Below are 14,302 nucleotides of genomic sequence, written 5' to 3' on the forward strand. Positions count from 1 at the left end.
CCTCAGCCTGGTGCGAGGGCTCCGTGCTGGCGGCTGGGCACAACACATGTAGCTCCTCTGTCTCTCCGGCGAACTCGACAGCTGCTCGTAGCTCCAGTAATTAGACTGTCATTGCTTGTTAGAGGAGAGAAAAATGCTCCTATGACAGATTCCACGAGTCCTCTGTTTTTTAAGACCTCACAGAATTCACCAGAGCATTAATTGAGATCTCTTATTTCTCTGGAATCAGAAGGGAAGAAGTTCCCTCTGCTGCTTCGCACTCCAATCAGAGCCCTCTCCCGCCTCCCATGGAAAGCGGTTAATTCACTCTCAGAGCCTCGGGAGAAGCTGAATGCCTTTCGAACATACCCGGCAGGAAGAGAGAGCTTCCAGGCCGTGAGAACTTTGAAATCTCCTCTTCGTTTTGCTAAATTTAACCAAAAGGAGATATACAGCCTTTTCTCCACTAACTGAGATCTCCATTATCTGAGTGGAGACTCAGACTCTTCTTGCCATCCAAGCTTGTTAATTCGGGAGCTGCTCGGAAGGGGCTGTTCCCCGCCGAACAAAAGCACAGGAAGATCACGCCAAGCTGCTCCTGCCCCCACCCAGCAGATGAGACTCAGAGGAGGCGATTTCTTTTCCCCCCTTCCGTACATTCCCCTTTCCCCCACAATCATACAAGGTTAACTCAACAGAGGAGTCTCAATCCAAATGGCAACTGGGATTGCATTTTGAAAAAAAAAAAAAAAAAAAAAAAAAAAAAAAAAAAGCACTGAAGGAAGGGGGAGGAAAAAAAAAAAACAGAAATAGGGAAAGAAAAGAGAAAAAGCAGCAGGCTGATTACGAGGTGTCAAAACTGCCAGGAGCAAGAAGGTGATAGCAATCAGGGGTGAGAAGAGTGCGCCATTCGTGCGGGGCAGCTAATTATCCGTCTCATTTGAGAAGAGCAGCATTCGAGGCAGCAGCGTTCGCCTGCTGAACGGTGACAGATTGGCGCGGAGGAGAGGGGAGGTGTTAAAACAATGGAGCCGGGCTTGCGAGCGCTGTTGCATGCTAATCAGCCCGGCCTCCTTCCTTCCTTCCCTCCCTCCTTCCCTCCGCCTGCCTGCCGCGATCCCTCCTTCCCGCCGGCCGCAGACAAGCCCAACACTCCCAGGCCCCTCCGCAACGTGCAGCCCGCAGCTGGCCGAGGTGGGAATCCAGAGGGACCCTCGGGGAGAGCGCTCAGTGCGGTGGGCGGCGCCGGGGGGTCCGGCAGGCCCTTGGCTACCGGTGGTAGCTTGCGGAGCTCGACCGTGGCGCGCGGAATTGTCAGGCCCGGCGGCCCCAAAGGTTTCTCGGGCCGGCGCCCCGCTCCCAGTGTCCCCCCATTGTACAGTCGCAGCGCAGAAGCGGCTCCGAGCGAGGCTGCCCGGCCGGAGCCGATCCGCCGCCGCAGCCAGGCGAGGGCCGCAAAAGCGAGGGAAACGCAGAGCTGTGCCAATTACTGCTGGGTTCCAGGACTCCGTTGTCCTCTCGGCTCTGCTCAGTGACTAGAGTCTGGAATGCTAAACAGGTTGTAAGCAAGTTGCACGGCCGCCTCTCGCCTCTCGGATCGCTTGGCCTTGCAAGTCTGAACCACCGTTCGCACCCTATGACGAGGAGGTGCAAAACGAGCCGTCCTCCTCTCCGAGCGGGCAGGCTCCCGCTCACGGGCGGTGTGACGGGGGCAGCGGAGCTTCGGGCGCCCCGCACGGGATCGCGTCGGTCCCGGCTCCCGCAAAGCCCCCCGTGCCCGGGAGCCGCGGGGCGAAGCCCGGAGCCGGAGCAGTGACAGCCCGGCGGCAGCCAGCGCCGAGCTCCGCTCTGCCAGGAAGAAGCAGAGGAATGAGCGTTGGAATGTTTACTCTCCAATATTTCTCAGTTTCCATTCCATCCTGCCCTGAAAGATTTCTGATTACTATACACTTCAAAATAGTATTTATTACAGATTTACATAATCTGTATGTTTTATGTTAAGGGAATAACACATTGACGCTGTACTACTGAAAGGAGTTAATCTTAAACTATGTAGTGTCTGCTTTAAGAGTTCCAACTAAAACAAGTCCTTGTCTCCTGGCAGCGATAGGGAACACGCAGCCAGAAGGACATTGCCCGGCGCAATAGCTGAGCTCCAGGTGAAGCCGCCGCTCCGCTCCCGAACCTTCCCGTGGGCTGCACGACAGCACTCGGCGAAATTAAATCATAAGCGACTCTGTGTAACCTCCCGTTTCATTGAACAAGCGTTATTTCAAACGGCACGTGTCTGATTTATGGCAGGATTCGTGCGGGTGGGCAAACGCTGGCAGGGGAGGTTTGGGCCTGAGGTAAGCGGCACGGTAACGCAGGTGAAATGGATTGAAATGAGGTCTGAGAGTGCGTTTGGTTCTGCGGTACGTTCAGATTTTGTTATTCCAAGTCTGTCGTTGAGCGTTCTTGATGAATTGTCCGTGAGCATCCAGATGGTGAGATTTTCGTGCTTCCGTGCCATTCTGACATCTCAGCCTGTATAAATAAACTCCCAGATCGCTGTGATACCTACGGAGTGGAAAAATCCGGTCCACCTTAATACTCAGCACTGAAGTGTTTTACGTTTTAGAGTCTTTGTAACGCCTGATACAGAAGTTGGTGTGAACCGAGAATAGTGATTTAACGGATTTACACTACAAAGCAACAATGAAGTTAACTTCTGCACCCTTTGCTTAAAGCACATTTTTTTTCCCTGCCCTTCTGAGTTCAGAGCCTCGGGAGACGGAGATAAAAACATTCTTTTGTTTTTTTCCTGTGATTTCTAAAGACTTTTTTTTTCATACTTTGTACATAAGGGTGACAGAAAGACCTTCGAGAAGGTCAGGTTTTACTTTTCCAGAAAAGGTTCTTGGTTTGTTTATTGATATCACACGCTTTACCAAAGTGGTGACAAACAGTTGTGTCCTTTGCGATTATTTACGTCGCGGATCAAAGGTATTCGAGTCCAAGACTTTCCCAAATCAAATGACTTCTTTCGTGTCTAACCAGCCCCGCTGTGGAGCGCTGCGCTCCGCCCGCTCAGGCTGGAAGGCAGCGGCGCTGGCACCGCTCGCTCAGGGCATCCCGCTGGGTAACGCCGGCCCGCGGGCAGCGAGTCGGGCTTCGTAGAGTTTCTGAGCTGACCGAAATAGAAAACACAAATCGATATATATAGCAGGGTGATATGGTGAAAATGAGCTTAAAGAAAAGCATTTTGCAGAGACAAATATATATTTTTTTTTCAAAAGGTTTTAAATATTCAATTGGTGAGAAAAATAACTACTTGTAAAAACGTGTGTACTTTCATTATGCTTAATTTGCCATTCAAAACAAGTTTTTCTTAATAAGCTCTATTGTTTCTATCTGTTTGGTGAAATGTAATACGTGTGAGACAGAAAGCAGACTCGGAATGTGAATGAGTCTTGTTTTTCTCCCTTTCTATCGCTTTTTAAATACAACTGTATTCGGATCAAGAGAACCTTAAGTCAATAAGAGGATTAATAGAAGGAAAGCGGAGTGGCGTTCCTGAGGCCGTGATCTAAAAAGATGAAACATGAAATCTTACTTACTAGGTCAGGTGTTTTTTTTTCCCTCCCTACATCAGATTTCTATGCCATATACAAGTCTCCATAGGCAAAAGCACTCTGCGGTTAGTACTTATGTTTTTGCTCTCAGCAGCGACAACAAGCTTTGTCAGGTGTTCGCCGCTCGCACTGTTCATTGAAATATTTTAATAAATGACTCATTGCTTTAAGAAATCACCACACTATCACCCGAGTGAAAACATCTCTATGCTCTCAAGCCGGCAGTGTCAAAAAGTATAGTCTCTCAGGGCAAGGGGTTACGAAGCCTTCATAAAGGTTTCCCATCTGTCATTAAGCGCGACATCGAGCCCTTTAGGTACCGCGAAAATGATTTTCTTCTGAGTACTTCAGCCCAAAGATGCCGTTCTCTTAATTACTGGCGTTTGAAATTAGGAACGCCACCGAATTCCCTGGAGATTCGCAGAAGACATGCAAAAATAATCTCTTCTCCTGCTCGCCTGCCAGGTCTTCAGTACCTGCCCACCAGCCATTCGGCTCATTTGCTAGGTAATGATGGATGAAGCACGGCGGCCCTGGCAGCTGCGCCGCCACCCCTCCTGACATTACCGATGTGCTCCACGGAAATCTGCCTCTTCACAATTGATTGTCAAAAAGGAGTGACAAATAATGTTCTATTTATTTTTGTATTGATTAGCTGCCCTTCTCGCCATCGCGGGGCTCCCGTGCAGGGGTTCCTCAGGCACACGGGGTAACGGAATGAGAGGAGCCGCTGGGATCGCGGACCGTGAGGCTGTCACTAAGTCTGCGTGCAACAGGTGCCCTGCAAAACCCACGGCAACTCCCCGTAGGGTCAGTGTGCGTGTGGACAGCGCAGGTACGGACCTGGTGTGGAGCCGAGCTTTTGTGTGACAAGACCACGCCGAGTCTGAGACAAGAAACTGAGTCTGCTGTCGGGGGACAACCCCATCTACAAATGGCCATTAGCGCTTTTTCCAGAGGTGACAACAAAGCTTAAGGCTGCCCGACCCACCAATTTGTCAACAGCCGAGTGTCGGAGGGTTTTCTTGGGTGATAGGGGTTACAGAATTTGTCGGAGGAGGAAAAGAATATGAAGAGGGTGGGAAAAAAATACCATTGTGGTCGCGTGTGGGTAATGTCCCGGCACGAAATCTGCCCAATGGAACCAGCTGAATGCAGAGATACGTCTCAGGGCGCACAGATAGACCCGGTGACGGGTACGTCTGCAGAGGCTCTGCTCGTGTTGTCAATCCAAGCAGCGTAGACTACATTTTTAATATGTGGAAATGTGTACATAACTCTGGACATAAGGGTGGGGGCGTAAAAAAGCCACGTCCAAGCTCAATGGGAGCACTGGAGAGAAACCTCGGGCTCCATGCCATCCGAGATGTGAAAGCCCACGGAGGCTCAGCAGCCAAAATCTCATACACTGATTTTTTAATAGAGTTCTCATCCATGTGTCCATTTAACTGCAGTTGATACAGATCAAATAAGCTTGTTACTTTTAGATTCCCAGTTGTCTCAAGTGATACAAGACAGTAGCAACAAGAAGATCCCTAATTAAAAGGGATTCATCTGATTTTCTTATTCGGGGAGTTTAGTGCCCCTAAGTATTCTAACAGGATAAACCTCTTCCAGCATCAGTCTGCCAGGTCTATCTAGCCTTTCTTCTGCCCGGGGAATAGGAACAGCAGGTTTTCTTCCACCTCTAAAACTTCCTTCAATTCTTTTGTATCATTTTTGAAATCTCCTTCAGAATACTCCTCCACGTATTTCTCCGAATCTTGATGTATAAGTGTAATTTCGGGTATGTAAAAGCACATACGTTTCAAGCAATAGAAATCTGAGAGGGAAACCAATAGAAGATGAGACACTGTTTAATCGTGAAATAGATTCGTGCCGCTTAACAAGGTTTCAGAAGTCATTATTATAAAATCTACTTTGCGTAAGGATACCTGGGCGCTGTAGCTCGTGATGACAACTGCAACTTATTGAAGATATGTGTGTAGTAATTTGTGAGCGCCTCTTAAAAGAAGAGGACAAAATGCTTCACAGATTAGTTTGAAGTTAGTTCAGTTTACACGCTTGTTTTATTATCCAAACGCGTGCATGCTGTTCCTTCCCGGGATCGTCATTGCCCTGCGCATCAAAGAGGCCACAGGATCTACACCCGCACTGAGGACTGCCCTGCGTACCCAAGTTTTAGTCAATGCTCTGTGGCGGGTGTGTGCACGTATAGACGGACAAGGGTGAAAAAAGACCCACATGAAAGTTATTAGCAGGGAGTCTGCAGTCACTCATTCAAGTTCACAAGCCTATTAACATCAATGGGCCTTAAATGCAGTAAGAGTTTTTAAGTGTGTCTTGCTTTTTAGTCCCTAGAGAATACCGGGATTGCCAAGAAATGCTCGTCGAGTCCAAACACGCTACAAACATAAAAATAAAAGGTTTCAGCTTTATTTTCCGACCCCATCATACGGTAGAAAATGGTTGCAAGACCTGGAACGTGATGCGAATCTCAGAAGTGTCAAACCTTTTATGGACTTCAAGGGAATTGTATGGCCAACAAATCCAGCTTCATTCTAGTTTTACTCAGATTATCAAAGAGAAGAGATTACTAGAATGACAGAAAAGCAATTAATTACCTCGCTCTTTGCATGGGGGTAACAAGACTACAAGCATGCTAAGACTCTCACAGCGTTTCAGAAGGTCCATATTTCCCACCGGGTCTAAGTGCCTTTTCCATTATAGGGTGAAGAAAATGGCTATTATAAGAAAATGTCGGTGGAGAAAGTGTTACTATGTAATAAATAGCCCGGTCTCATCGTTTAATATAGAGTTTGAAGGAAGTAATCCTGACTGGACTCGCTGTCCTCTAAATCGGATCCCTTCCCTTCTAACTATATATCAAGTTAGATGTTGTGCCGAGATGAGGCTAAGGGGGCATTAGGTTTCTTTTAAAGCAAATTCGTGCCGTGTGTAGGTGTGCGTGTGTGTGTTTGGGGGAGGGGTGTTGGGAGGAGATTTTATTATTCTTTTTTTAATAAAACTTGTTCCTTTGACTCTTCCACCGAGGTTAAAGGAACACGTTCCTTTCTTTGTCTTCAGAAGGAATGGCAGAAAGTTCGAACCTTTTCTCTTTCTCTTCCCCAAATAAATGCGTTGCTACGATTAGTTGCATGTAGAGAGAGAGAGGGGAAAAGAGAGGGAATAAAAAAAAGAGCAACTGCTTCCAGGTCCAAGTCTGCGCATATAACCATTCACAATGTTTTTGAAGAAACAGATTAATCTCAACCTTATTGTTTAGAGCCGCAAACCTGCAGTGAAATACCGTTAAACTGGGTTCTTAAAGTTTTAGTCGGTGGCATTTTCTTAGGTTGACTGTGTTCACTGTGTTGAGATGCTGTGAGCAATAATGTAACTCCCATGGGGACTCGTGCCTCAGAGCGCTGGTGAGGAGCCGATCTGCCATGTCTGGTGTATCAGAGGATGGGATGCACACTGGACTGACTCTACCGCCTTATTTAAATGTGATGATTTTTCTCATTTGTTACATTGTTTGTATTAATACGAATATCTTGTTATGTTTGTTTTGTCTCTTGGGAGCCAATAAAGCTGTGAAGTTTTTCTTTACACCAAATGCAGCTCTACGGGCGATCAATCAATGGGTAGTTTTTGGATAATCTGCGAGAGTGAGAAATCTAATAAAGCAAGCAACTAAAAAAGGAAAACAACGTCTATTTTCTGTTAGGTTGGTTACGTCAGGAGTCAGGCTTTCCACCGTGCCTTTTAAATATATTTAAGCAGCTACATTGAAGTATCGGGGCAGCACCTCGCTAAATTAACTTGCTGACATAGAAAGGAAAAAGTTTAGGCACCGTGACCTCGGCAGCAGTGTGGGTGACTCATTCTTCCATTTCAATTTACTTTGACACTTGCATTTCCCCCGACCCTCCTCCGCAGTGGTATATGAAAACATACTTAGGCGAAATATAGCCCGATTGTGAGATGAGAGAACAAGAGATTTTTTAATTTATTTATTTTTAAATGCCTAATGCTTTGGTATACTACGTTTAATGATAAGAATAGGTAGACAAAGACGAAATAGTTAGCTTCTATGTCGCAACAAGGTCCATAGAAAATCGTGCCACTTAATTTCAAGGCAGCAGTTCTCTTATCACAACAAAATGAGTTATAAACAGATCAAAATAACAATCTGAATTATCTAGCATTAGTGGCTGAACTGAACAGCCCCAGATTACGTGATGAATTGTTAAATTGCAGTAGCATTGTTTTGGAATTGCTAATTAAAAAATAAGTAAACCCCCATGACTCTGAATATGACAACTGAAAATACCCACAAATTATTTATTAAATGAAGCGTCTAACAACTCTAACACTTCCAGCTCGCCTTGTTAATAAATGTAATTTGAGGTAGATTTAAAAAATCTCCCATCTAAACAGTGAATTCACTACGCGACGTTCAGATCTCCAGATGCCTATGGACTCCTCGGAATTAGGTGTTAAATAGACAAAAGTGAACCAAACTGCCTTTAAAAGCACAGCATGACCATGTAATTCTTTTTCCAGTTTGTGGTAAAAAATGATGAAACTTCTTTCCAAGTAGCTATCACCCAGATTTAGTGTGAAAAGTAGTGTAATTGTAATTCACGCCATCAGGGTCTATCACTGATAGACTATCAGCTGTTCTGTAGTTAGGAAGGCTTTCTTTTCAAATAGGAAAGCTGCCAAGTGCTCTGTGATACCTCCAGCAAGCTTATCGGATGGAAGATCGGAGCCAAAACAGCAGCTGCACACATATGCAAATTGGCAATTAATAGTATAACATTCTGGGAGGATTTTTTTTTTCTTTTTTTTTTTTCTTTTTTTTTTTTAATATGGGAAAGTATAGCGGAGCTACCTTAATATTAACCTTAACAGTGACAGGAAACTTCTTGTCTGAGCGGCCAAAGAATAATTACCCTCTGGAGAGACTGTCACTCTATTACTTTCCTCCTTCACACAAAGATCAAAGCTTGTTGTCCTGCCGAGTTTCTCTCTATCAGGAAAGTTAACTTCGCTCTGTAAGAAGGGGGATACCTTGTGGCTTCGACTCTCGGAGCTCGGGAATCCTGGCTATGCCTCCCCATCCCCCCAGTTTATTTAATTGTTTAGCTTTAAGATGCTTCTCCTGCTTCTGGGGGAAAAAAAAAAAAAAAAAAAAAGAAAAGAAAAAAAAGTTTCTTGCTAAGTGAAACTCTTAGAACTGTGCGTTTGTTACGGATACTCTAATCAATGGCAAAGTCATTGAAAGGATTAGTTTTATACATTCTCCCCAGCCTGCTGCAGCAAAGCAGCCTGCTTTATTTAGCTCAGCATGTATGAATACAAGCCTTCCAATTAATGCAGTTGCTTGCTCTAGTTAGAACGTTTCCTTTCAAAGGATCCTCACATGATCCTTTTCTTGTAATAGCAGACTGGAGCTGGGAAGGCTTTCCAGGGCTACTGCGTTTCACAGTAGCTTGTCCCCAGCGATTTCCCCTGTGTCTGTCCGTCTGCCTCTTCTAGGGCAGGCGTGGGGTGATTAGCCAATGTTTGCCATAACCTGCAAATTCTTCCCGACCTTATTTTCAGCAAGAAAACGCCGGCGGTTTGGCAGCGGGAGGCTGCAGGCCGGGGAGCGTGGCTCCCGGGGCAGGTTCCTAGCGGAGCGGCTCGGCTCAGCCGTGCTGCGGCTTGCCGGGCGGCGGGACTCGCCGCTTCTGCCGTCCTTTTAGCCTCTCACGTGCGCTCGGTTATTAATTCCTTTCCATTTTCTTTCTCAGTAACTACATTTGTAGTTGAAACACCTTTGCGTTGCAGCGCTTCAGCCGTATTTTAGCTACAAAGAGCGCCGTTTCGGAGAGGTACCGCCGAGCACGCACGACGCCCATGGCGCCCGCGGGTAGAGCGGAGCGGAACGGAGCAGCCCCCGCTGGGCGGGCAGTGGCACCGCGCGGCGCTCCGCCGCCTTCTGCCTCCTCGGCACGCCGGGGCCTGGAGCCTGCCTGCCCCCTCCCCTCCGGCTTTCGAACAGCCCTTCCTCCCCGAGCCCAACGGCAGCCTTGTAGCCGGTACCCAGCAGCTCAGTCAGACAAAGAAAAGAAGCTAAGAACGCAAGTCCTCGCTACTCCGTTCCACAGCCGAATCGATACTGAGAGCAAGTTGGAGAAGCACGCTCTGAGCCGGAGCTGAAAGCCCCCCTTGTCTTAGTTATTATTTACGATGCCTTTCACCGGACTGCCAACGCTTCCTCAATATCTTTGTTGAACCACTGTGGTCTTTTTCCCAGTGCTTCACATACATACAGAATAGAGGGGGTCTCTAAAAGTGCTGTAGTGCAAGTATGGTGTAAAATTTAGTGTTATTTACTCATATCAGCATCCCAACATTAATATAAAATGTGGTGGTTATTATTCCCATTAAAGAATTTAATGCATTGACACAACTCCTTTGCTTCTGCTCTATTGATGACATAAATCTCCTCAGACAGCTCAGTTTAAGAAATGGGCTTAATTGACATTGAACATAAAATCTCCAGCAATGTAAGGCTCAATTTTACCAAATAGGTAATACCAAAACTGATGTTTGCAGTTTGATGTAGATCAGTGGAATCTGGGAAATTCAGAATGAAAATACCAGGGTTATTTTCAAGATTAAGCAAAACAGCATTTGGGCCTTCGTCCTTAGTTCACTTTATTATAAGAGCGCACCACAAAGAGTGCGATGCATTGGAACTGCATTGCTTGGACAGTTGTGGAACACCTGGGGTTTCAGAATAAAACGTCTCTCATTGCTTTGGGGATGGTTTCCATTTGAGTGTTATCTCGGCACCATTCATCAGAACGAGCTGTACACCTAACTGCAAACAGCAGAAATCTTCTTTTTATTTGCTGGGCACTGTGCTACTCCAACATTCATAAGGTGTTGTTTTCCCAGAGTTTGGGAAAAAAATGTGCTTGGTGGTTTTTTGATTTCTTTAACACTGTTTCCCAAGGACAGTAAGGAAAAAGAATGCTGTTAGGTTATGGCCTGCTGCCTAATACTGTGTATATAGGTCTATTGGCAAGTTTCAAGCACATTTCAGAAGCTGATATTAAGATCCCGCTTTTTGTTATTGTTATTATTTGATGGGTGTAACAATAAGCCTGTTCATACTAACAAACAGAACAAATGATTCCAAGCATTATTTGCTGTATTTGCCAGAAGGTGGTGGACAAACAAACAAACAAACAAAACCAAACAATAACAACAACAAAAAGCAACCAAACAAAAAAGCAAAAACTCACAGGTGCTCCTGGGCCAGTCTCACCTCGTCATGTCTCTAATCTGGCCAGAACCCAAAACTACAGGTTGAGTGAAAAGCCAGAAACATTCTGTGGATGTCCCTTCAAAAGGACAGAGGATGTTCTTTATATTTACCTTTCTAAACATAACATGGATGTAATCTAAGGATTACTTGAGACACAGAGAGGATGGGAGTAGGAACAAGTCAATAAGATATACGAGGATATAGGAAACAGAAGTATAATCTATTGATTTAACTATTAACTGAACAGCTCTATCCTTTGAGTATCTGCTATTTCATTACTGAACAGTTTTCTATGGTCCTGAGACAACAGATGAGAATGACGAATCACTCACGGTGAATTTCAGAACTTTGTCTGCCAATTCATTATCAATTTCTGTGCTGTAGAAAGCAAACCTTCACATTTTACACCAGTACATTGGGGCAGAAGATAATTGGATGGACTTTTACCAGTACATTTTCCTGACTTGTTACTAAAGGGAAGCAGTGAACAGCAGAGGGTGAAGAGGAAAACAGGTCAGTCAAGTATGATGTTAATAGGAGAGTCACAGAGCCAACAGGCTGCTGACATTTGATTCATGGAAATGGAAGCAAAAGGCTGTTTCCTTGCTTTTGTTTTCCCAATGGCATTTAAACATTTTAATGATATAGTCTTCCAGTGCTAAGAGATGATGCTATTTTGTTGCATTTGAAGGACAAAAATTGAACATTACAGACCAAAGCGCTCATGAAATTTAAAAATAAAGGAAAAAGTCTGGGGGGAAAAAGAGAAAAGAAAAGAAGAGCCATGGAAAGATGCTCTAGAATGCGGCTGCCTTGGGAGACAGAGCTGCTCCTCAGTGAGAGGTAGTCAACCTGGAACTGGAGTTTTCTTGAGAAAGAAAAGCCATACTGAAAAGTAATACAAACTGGGACTGAACCATCTTTTCCACATGGTGTAGGCCAAACCATAGTAAGCCTGTCTATTCCATGATTTATTCCAGCAAATGTAGTTGATTTAATGGAGATATTTTAGAGAACTTCCATGTCTGGGAGCTGGAGAAGGCAGTGTGTCTATAGATAAATACTACTATATGGGGGAAAAATCTTATCCTGAATACTACACAGATTAGATAATAGCAATATGTTCTAAAATTAAGTCACTTGATTTAGATAAATGATGTAAATATTATTCACCTATATAGAAACATTTTTAGCAATAATTCTACAAAAGTGTTGTATGTGTAATTCAATACATAAAACCACATCATCCATATGTAGCTGTCAATGAGTCATCTCTTGAAGCGGAAGAAGTGGGGAACTAAGTAAAAGCGTAATACAGCAAACAATAAGTAGTAACTGAAAGACAGAGACAGTGTTGCATTAGTTTTAGGACTACCGTTGTGTGCCTCTGTTGAATTTAGAGGGAGAGATCCCTGGACACCCTAGAAAAAAAGAAATAAACTTAGAAACGTTTTGTTTCAGAGACCTGAACTTAGAAGGGAGGGCTACTATGGGTTTGGGGTGGTGTGGGGGGAAGACTTTTGCAGGATCTGCAGTAGTGGAGCCAGTCAGATGTTCGCAATATATTGTTCACCAAGAAACTGAGCCTGAGAATTAGTAAGTTTTTTGGTGAATAACTTTGAATAATTAATTCTTCTGAGAAAACCACAATCTGTTCACTAAGCGTTCATGGGAAAAAAAGAAAAGAAAAAAAACAAGGTGAATAATTCATTATGAATTATTTGACCGGTTTTAGCAATGAGATTCTAAATCTGTCCTCTTATGGATATTAACCTCATTAATACTATTTAGATACCAGACTTAGGGATAATTAAGATGATGCAATACTGTGTATCTAATATGACATTATTAATATTTTTATAAATACTTTGGAACTAATGCTTAATTTATTGTATTTTTAAAAGTCCTTGTGTATAAATTTAGAAGAACTGATTATCTTAGAATAATTAATGCAATAATAGGACATTCTTACATGAGAAGGAAGCCTTGACGACAGAGAGATCTAAATGTTTCAGATCTGCTGGGGTCCACTGCTATAACACATAGCTGAGTGGCCATTTCACCATCACTTGTGAGTTCTAGGCAATTTGAGGGAATGTCTAATCCTGAACTGAGAAACAGAATTTCCAGGGATAAGAAAGAAATCAGGTTTAAATCAGCACTCTTAATATTTAAAAATACAAACCAAAATAAACGCAGAACAATTACTGTACAATAATTGAATAACGTTAGCAGACTGATTTCAGACCATTCTGCTACACCACCCAAGAATAACACAAGAACTAGTCATTTAACTGCTCGATACACTATTTTTGTTCAAATACAAACACATTCTTTTAAATAAAGCTAATATTTTCTAATAATCCCTACAAATACCTGAGCAACTATCCAATTTCATTAGGTAAAGCTGCGGTTTCATGATACTTTGAACTGCTCCAAATTAGAGCTGCTAGGCTGTTTTCTGCCAAGTGCTTCAGCCTACACCCTTGCATCAGCAGTAGTGTTTGGATGATGCCATTCTCTCCCATCTTCCCACAGAGGTGAGCTGTTTCATGGCAGAATAGCTGCAGCCTGACAATAAAGATAGGCTGGTCCAAAAAAAAAAAAAAAAAAAAAGAAAAGAAAAAGGAAAAAAAAAAAAAAAAATCCAAACCAAGAGAAAAAAGGAAGCCCATATCCAAAGAGATAATTTTGCTTCTTTTTTTCTGTTCCCCAAACTGGTTGCATGCTTCCCTGAGATTGGTATTAATCTGATCCTGTGAGGAAGCCTATCTTACAAAATATACTCTTCTAGGTTAACAGCAGGCCACTGAGTTGCAATAGATACACTTTAAAGTCAGATGAATGAAGGTGCCAGTACAAATGCTGGAGAAGAGCACAGCTAAGAAAGCTCAAGGGAAAGCAGTGGTAACATATGGCCAAAAGTAGGGTTTGCAGCAATCAACATTTAGATTGGCTTCGGCTCCAGTGGAACCACAGCCTTAGATTTACAGTAAATAAGATCTAATTCTGAAGGAACTTCTTCAAAACAAACATAAGGCAAGTCATTCCATACTCCTTCCCCAAAGAAAAATCAATTACAGTAATAGTAATAGTAACTTATTTCACCTAAAGTTTTTTCAGCCACATGGCACACAACGTGTGAGTTTACCAGCTTACTACATGTAGTGCTTAACTAAGTTTTATCTATGTAAGATTTAATCTGGCCCTGGAAAAAGGTATTTTAAAAACAAACAATTTCAAATTCAAAGCAATGTATTTTAGAAAGCATTTTCTTGTTTACTATGTGCAAATATAGATCACTTTATTTGAAACGTTGGTAAAAGTCTTGTGAAAGAATAGCTCTTGTGGATGAAATTTTCCATTTATATAATTCTGA

The sequence above is a fragment of the Coturnix japonica genome, chromosome 7 (genome assembly GCF_001577835.2).
Source record: "Coturnix japonica isolate 7356 chromosome 7, Coturnix japonica 2.1, whole genome shotgun sequence".
Taxonomy (NCBI): Eukaryota; Metazoa; Chordata; class Aves; order Galliformes; family Phasianidae; genus Coturnix; species Coturnix japonica.